Genomic DNA, 8,097 nt, shown 5'->3' on the forward strand with positions numbered 1-8,097 from the left:
CAGTGAAGCTGAATTTCAATATAACCATAGTTAAATTATGAAGGTGAACTATTAGATAAGATCAAGAGCTAATGACGCATGTATTATTAGCTCTTGATAAGATAGATTCTGTGTTATCTATCTCGAATAAGATCTCTATAAATGACATCATCGTCAATTAATATTGCCGTATGCTAAGTAAGTGTGCTTGTAAGACATACTAGTGCAATGTCTAGCGCGTGCGTTATTAATCATTATATTCTTATTATAGGCATAAATGCGCGTACATTATAGTTTTAAACTATCGGTAAATTGACGTTGTCTTGTTGTTTTAAACACACAGCTATCGCCCTTCTTCGTCTGCATCACCACTTGAGCCGTTTGCAGACCCACAGCCTCCGCCATGTTGACGCAGCCGCTACCGTTGCCATGCGGGCACGAAGGAGCTCCGGCCAGCAGGACCGCGGGCAGTTCCTGAAGCCCGGCGACAAGATGAGAATCGAGCAGCAGAAACATCCCGTTCGACGGCAAGAAGATGTGGTGGGTGCCATGTCGCGAAGGAGGGTTTCCAGATTGGAGAGCTCAAAGAGAGATCGGGAGACAAGGTCACCATCATCGTCAAAGGCGAAGGTAATGTATACACATCACAGTAGGCGCGTCACGAATTGTAGCGGTGGTAGTTGCGTTAAAGTATACAGTAAACATATGAAGCTGAGAGGGTTTTTGCGTGCAAGTTTGCTTGCGATAAAGAGAGAAGAGGGTCGTTCGGGATTAGCGAGAGAGAGAGAGAGAAGAAGAGAAAGAAGAGAGCGAGAGAAAGAAAGAGAGCGAGAGAAAGAGAGAGGGACAGCGAGAGATAAGGGTAGATGCGAAACGAGGAGGTGCGAAAGAGAGAACGGGACAGCCGAGAAGGAAAGGAAGAGAGAGGGGAGAGAGAAAGAGAAAGCTGTGCGAGAAAGAGAGAGAGAGAGAGAAGGAGAAGAGGCGTTGAGTTCCCTAACGCTCCTACTTGCAAGACAATTATAATCGTACCTAAGCGCAGTTATATTCAACTCAAAATAATTTATGGCCCTAAATTATATCTTAAATGACGCGCGGATTTCAGACAAAGATTGCTGCAACACAAAAACAAAAAAATCTCACTTTTAGAATGCTTTACTCCTACTACTACTACAGGAGAAAGTGCTGAAGGAGGACTGGTACAGCAGATGAACCCGCCAAAGTACGAGAAGTCAGATGACATGGCTCACCTGACGTACCTCAACGACGCCTCGGTGCTGCACAAACCTCAGGCAACGTTACTACGCCTGGATGAATCTACGTAAGTAACATTTAAGCTGGCGGTTTACACCTTACAACCTTTGTGTTGGCGAATTGGACCAACTTTCCCAACTATACAACCGACAATCGGCAGTGTATACGCCAAAAGTTGCGCGACCAACGATCGATATAGCAACTAGTTTGGAGATTAGAACATGTTTTATTTTTGCGCCACTCGGAGTTGCCGAATTGCAAAATTGGCCCAACTCGCTAATTCGCCAACATAAAGTCGGTAGTATTTAGTATTTAGTGGATTAATTAGTAGTTTAGAACTCGCCGTTTTTTTATCAGAATTACGCAAATAGGTGTAGAAACCTTATAGATTATAGATATATATATTATAGTCCATCGTATAATAGAGGTAATAAATATTGTATTTACTCGATCTGTAGACCTACTCTGTTAGATTCGCCATTAGTAGTTTTAGAACATCCTATCGGTTTCGGAGAAGTTGATAGCGATTTCTATCTGCAGACCTGCTCTTATAAATTATATATATATATATATATATATATTATAGGTCTCACCGTATAATATAGGTAATAAAGATTCTATTTACTCGCATCTGCAGACTTACTCTGGACTTTCTGCGTCGTGATCAACCCCTACAGAGGCTGCCGATCTACATCGAAAAGGTCGTGCAGGAATACCGTGGCAAGCGTCGTCCAGAGATGCCGCCACATCTGTTCTCCGTCGCCGACAACGCCTACGCTGAGGATGTTTGATGAGTGAGTGTTGATTTCATTTTCTGTGGAGTTTTTGCCGAGTGACGCGAGATCGAGAATTTTTAACGTTCCCGAACATCTGTTGTCTTCGATGAGACGAACGTGTTGCATTTGCAAATTGTAAGAAACTAAATGTTAGATTGTTAACGACTAAAGTCTAATGATAATTATACAGGCTATTATATATATTTTTTATTTTTTTATTTGTTTTATTATTTATTTTTTTTATTTTTTATTTATTATATACATACATTTGTTACGCCTCCGTTGCTCCTTTCGACGTTTTCCTTTTCTTTCTACCTCATTTTGCTGCGATTTGTTTTCCCTCTCCTCCCCCCTCTCTCTCTCTCTTTCTTTTTCCCCCCACCCTCCCCTCTCTCTCTTTCTCTCTCCCTCACCCTCACCCTCTCTCTCTATCGCTCTCTCTGTCTCCTTCTTCCTTATCGTCCGTAATTTGCCCGTGTCTCCAGCTGCCGTTGATCACTGTCTGTACGGAATTTCATGATATTCATAGCGGGTTATTACTACTCTATTTCAGACCGCGAGGACCAGTCTATGCTGATCACGTAAGTACCGTCTATAGAAACATGAGAATGTGCGAAATAACTTCCACAGGTTTTAACCCGTTAATAATGGACACGATTTTTAGCAGTTTTTGCGTTCGCGCGAACGTCGCAAGATTTTCTTGTTCTTCATCCTCTTCACGATTATTTTTAAAATTATTTTTAATATGGCGTGCCTGGCGTATGTTTTTTAAACGAGATTAGCAAGTCGACGTATTTTTGTCATCTAGATACACGTCGATATATATATATACAGATGGATAATACAGATCCGCGTTATGTGTGGCGTTTTGTCGCGTTTTCGGTTTTATGCATTCCTGTGAAACGTTTGTGAAACAGAGGCGAGTCTGGTGCCGGTAAGACTGAGAACACGAAGAAAGTAATTTCCTACTTCGCCCTTGTGGCGGCCTCCGGAAAAAAGAAGGAGGGTGAATCGAAGGTTTGTTGTGTGCCTAAATCTCAACAACGCGTGTGTTTTGACGACCTTTTGTTGCGTTTTCTCCCCTATTCGAGCCGAATGCGAACGATTTCCTATATAATGTCGTGAGATCCTGTTTAGATTTGGCACTTTTGCAGCCAATGTTTTTAGATGTGCTATCCCGGTAGGGTTTTCCCGTGAATTTTTTTCGGCTAACGTTTTCCTGCACGACAGTTGGCGTCTAACAAATTTTACAGTGCATGACCATTCTCCCCGTTTGTCTCTTTTTATGGCGATTTCTGTAAGAGCAAATGACGGATAGCTTTTCATAACAGAAAAAGTAGAAAATGTCAAAGTGTGCAAACCGAGGTTGCATGAGTATGAAGACCTATTTGCAGCAAGTGTGTACGTTAAAAGCGAACGCAAGCCATGAAAGATTGTGAGAAGTTGCGTTATTTTTGGCTTTGGTTCTTTATTTGGTGGCATTTCAAGAGGACCGATCTTTGGCGGCACTTCTGCCAGATGTCCTAGTTAAACTATTTTTTGAGTATTTGCGTTTTCCTGCACGAGCGTTGTCGGTTGTTGTTGTCCTCTAATACTATTCCGTCGCATAATTTCTCTCCTCGAAGTATTTTCAGCGTGTTTTGTGTGTGATTTTCGATCCCTTACAAGCGGTTATTGTGGGTGAAGTGAGTTTTAAATCCTATATATATATAATTATATAGGTGCATGTTGCCACTTTCCCGTGTATTAGCGTTTAAGAAGAATGCACAGCGAGACAGTTGCGAGCACTCCGATATCTAATAACGTATTCTCTTTCCAATGACTTGATTTTTAGTTTAGGATTTTAGATTTTTGAATTCGAGTTTGTCCTTAATGAGACATTCGCGTCGGAGTTTTCACCACTAGGGTGCGCACGTTGCACGTTAGCGTCATGACATACCACCTCAAATAATAATAATAATAATAATAATAATAATAATAATAATAATAGTAGTAATAATAATAATATTAATAATAATAATAATAATAATAGTAATAATAATAATAATAATAATAATATTAATAATAATAATAATAATAATAATAATAATAATAATAATAATAATAATACTAATAAACCCATGCTTACATAAACACATGTGCTCGAATGTGCACGACACACGACACACGATGAGTACTTTTATCGATTTTTCGACGTTTTCATGCGCGATTGAACGAGCATGTTTGATGTCCATGGTAACGTGGTGACTTGACTCGATGTAATGCCTCGCTGGTTGTTGCTGTGATTCTACAGGTGAGTCTGGAGGATCAGATCGTGCAGGCTAACCCCGTTCTTGAGAGCTTCGGTAACGCAAAGACCGTCAGAAACGACAACTCCTCTCGTTTCGTAAGTATAATATTAAATTATAGGATTAAATTAAATAATTATAATTATGATTTAATCAAATTAATTATTAAAAACATAATATATATATATTATATTTACACACATACATGTATATACATATATTATATATATATATATATATATATATACATATATACATATTCGTGCGCAGAGAGAATGCAAATATGTGTTACCTTCAACCCTAAGAGTAACTATTAACTTAATAATAATCTTTGTTAATTGTTTTATTTCTTCCACCTGCTTATTGATTTTTCTGATTACGTTTATAATTATGCGTTCGTCCTCATTCAGGGTAAATTCATCCGCATTCACTTTGGCCCATCTGGAAAACTGGCTGGAGCCGATATTGAATCTTGTGAGTATAAAAACCACGTTCAAGATAATATGAGAATAATTGATAAATCTAAAGATATATATGTATAATATATATATACATACATACATAATTATATATATATATATATATGAATTATTGAGGTTTATGAAAATTTAGTATTTCTGGTGAAAGCATTGTAAACTACTTCCTTCATCATAACACATCAACGGGACGAGAAATTGATTTTTATCAAGAGAAACTGGGAAATACCGGGTTATCCCCGTTTATATAAATTTAACAGGAAAACAATATTTACTCGTACTATAAACCGTAGGATTCTACTATACCACGGCACCAAGAACCAAAAATATAAATGTAAAATAGTGAGTGTATCGTGATATGTTCTCACGCCACTGTCTAGACCCGTCACCGTATAGAGAATTACGATTAAGAACAGACATCCTATAGGGACATGGAGCAGTCAATTAATTTATGATAAACATTTACTTTCGTAGATTCGCTGGAGAAGTCACGTGTCGTCTCCCAGGCCCCGCTCGAGCGTAGCTACACATCTTCTATCAGCTGCCATCTGGTGGCATCGAAAAGACCTAAGGAGGAAGAACCGCGGCTAGAATATAAAATTGTAAAATACAAGAAAATCACAAAATATATAAATATACCGTATAATGTAAAAATAGCAAACGGTACGGAAAGTATACATGAGCATGAATAATTGAATACACGTTTGCAACGCGAGAAAAAGGTGACACGCGTGAAAATGGGAATTAGTCCCGAAAGTACACGAATAATGTAACTGGATATATTATGTTATATATGTTCCTTTCTCTTTTATACGTCGCAAACGATATGAGAATAACAACGCGCATCTAGGCGTACGTACGTGAACGTCACGAGCGCACATATACGTTTTCGCGCGCGTGATGACAAAATATCCATTTCAGAGACATAGCTTTTGCTGCAGGATGACGTCAGCACATACTACTTCATCGCTCAGGGCAAGACGTACATCGACGGAGTGGAGATGGCGAGGAGATGAGGTTGACCGACGTGAGTCCATCCACGCCTTAACAACTAAAATCAAGACGCTAATAATACCTAATGTAGTATTAGCTCTTGATAACATATATTTAAAGTGTGTTATACATAAAATATATAATATATATAATATTATATATATATATATTCGCAATCTTGTATATTAAGACATTGGATTGAATTTGTTCCTTAATTATTGATCGATATTTTCGTCCATTATTCTCACATACGCTGAGAACAAATATTGTATGATAATTGCAATGAGCTGTTGCCTGGTTAGATTTCTGTTACTATAATATCTCTTCCTCTTCGCGGCCACTAAATTACCCCACCACCACTTCAATAACATTATGTGTGTTTTGTAGGAAGCCTTCGATATTCTGGGTTCTCTGATAGAGAGAATGGGACATCTACAAAATTGTCTCCGCCGTGATGCATATGGGCGTCATGAAGTTCAAGCAGAGACCCCAGGGAGGAGCAGGCAGAGGCCGACGCACCGAAGCAGGCTGCAAGGTCGCCCATGTCTTGGGCATCCTCTGATGCTGACCTCGTCAAGGGCATCCTGAAGCCGCGTGTCTCAAGGTCGCGAAATGAGTACGTCACAAGGACAGACGAAGGAGCAGTGCTACAACGGCGTCGGCGCTTTGGCCAAGGCTATGTACGACCGCATGTTCCGCGGCCTTGTCGACAGTGTCAATAAGACACTGGCCATCGTTGGAAAGAAGCAGTTCTTCATCGGCGTCCTGGATATTGCTGGCTTTGAGATTTTCGACTTCAACGGCTTTGAGCAGATCTGCATTAAACTTCACCAACGGAAGCTGCAGCAGTTTCTTCAACCATCACATGTTTATTCTTGAACAGGAAGAGTACAGCGTGAGCGCATCGAATGGACCTTCATTGATTTCGGTCTGGATCTCCAGGCTTGCTTGACATGATTGAAAAGGTAAACACGCATGGTCATCTAGCTATGCTAATTATAGTAGTAATCAACACTATAGCTAATATAAAATAATCATCCAATTATTAAGGAACAATGCAATGCAAAATCAATGCAAACTAAGATTAACGAATTAATAAATATTCATCGTTATTTTCGCCCATGGGCGTATCGCCATCTTGAGGGGAATCTATGTTCCCAAAGGCCAGCAGAATGACCTTCCTGGACAGATGACAGACGGTCAACTCATCTTCGGCTAAATCCAAGAGCTTCCTCAAGCGAGACCGCGGGAAGGCAGGACAGCAGGAGGCGCACTTCGGAATCTTCCAGTACGCTGGCGTTGTACGGACAACGTTGACCACTTAGGCTTGGAAGAAACAAGGCATCCCATTCAACGACACGTGGCAGTCACATTCGCCAAGTCGCATGGAACCTACTGACTTGCGCAATCTGTTTTGCTGAACAGTGGTGTCTGATGAGAGACCACTGCGAATGGAAACGGAAAGGAACGAGCGATCGGCCTTCCAAGACGCGTATCCGCTCCTCTACAGAGTAGTTTTTCGCAGTTCAATTGATATGGAATTTGTCATAAGAAACCCGTGAGTAATGAAAGATCGCATAAGCTGTTCGCGCAGGTGTTATGAATAAACAATTGCTTCTACTCCATGACATAGTTATGAAACATGGTCCGTAATAGCACAAATATTGAATTTATCTGCTCTGTTACAGAGTTGCGTATTGCCCAGTTACTTGATATGGAATTTTCATAGGAACGAGCATCGTGTTTCATACGATTCCTTCCCGCAGGCAAAAATGAACAAGTTGATGGGGCCCTGCATGCCGGGCTCCTCGACTTTGTGGCGCTGCATCATCCCAACGAGACAAGGAACGGAGGTGTTCTTGATGCCGCACTGTCGATGAAACAACTGACCTGCAACAGGTGTACCTGCGAAGAATTCGTATTTGTCGCAAGGGCTTCCCCACAGACTGGTTATGAAGATTTCAGCAGAGGCTTAGCAAATTATAATCTCATAAGTGTTCAAATATAATATATAGTATATATATATATATATATATATATATTTATTTATTTATTTATTTATTTATTTTATTTATATTTATTTATTTAATTTATTTATTTATTTATTTATTTTATTTATTTATAGTCGTTTCGATTTTTAAATAAACTTTATATGATATTCAGATCATTTCTTTAGATATTGTTCGGTTGTTTTGCGATTGCTTTTTTTATATTGATCTCGTTATTATTACCACTTACAGATACAAGATTCTGGCCCCAAGTGCTGTCCCAGAGGGATTCTGTGACAGTAAGGATGCTAGTGCGTATTCTCTCGAGATGCCAATTGGACAT

At 39.6% G+C, this 8,097-nt stretch overlaps 1 pseudogene; it reads left to right on the forward strand.

Moving 5' to 3' along the window:
• LOC106808096 overlaps positions 1 to 8,097 on the forward strand; it is a 31,010-nt pseudogene that overhangs the window by 14,151 nt on the left and 8,762 nt on the right.

The sequence above is a fragment of the Priapulus caudatus genome, unplaced genomic scaffold (genome assembly GCF_000485595.1).
Source record: "Priapulus caudatus unplaced genomic scaffold, Priapulus_caudatus-5.0.1 Scaffold253, whole genome shotgun sequence".
NCBI classification, from domain to species: domain Eukaryota; kingdom Metazoa; phylum Priapulida; class Priapulimorpha; order Priapulimorphida; family Priapulidae; genus Priapulus; species Priapulus caudatus.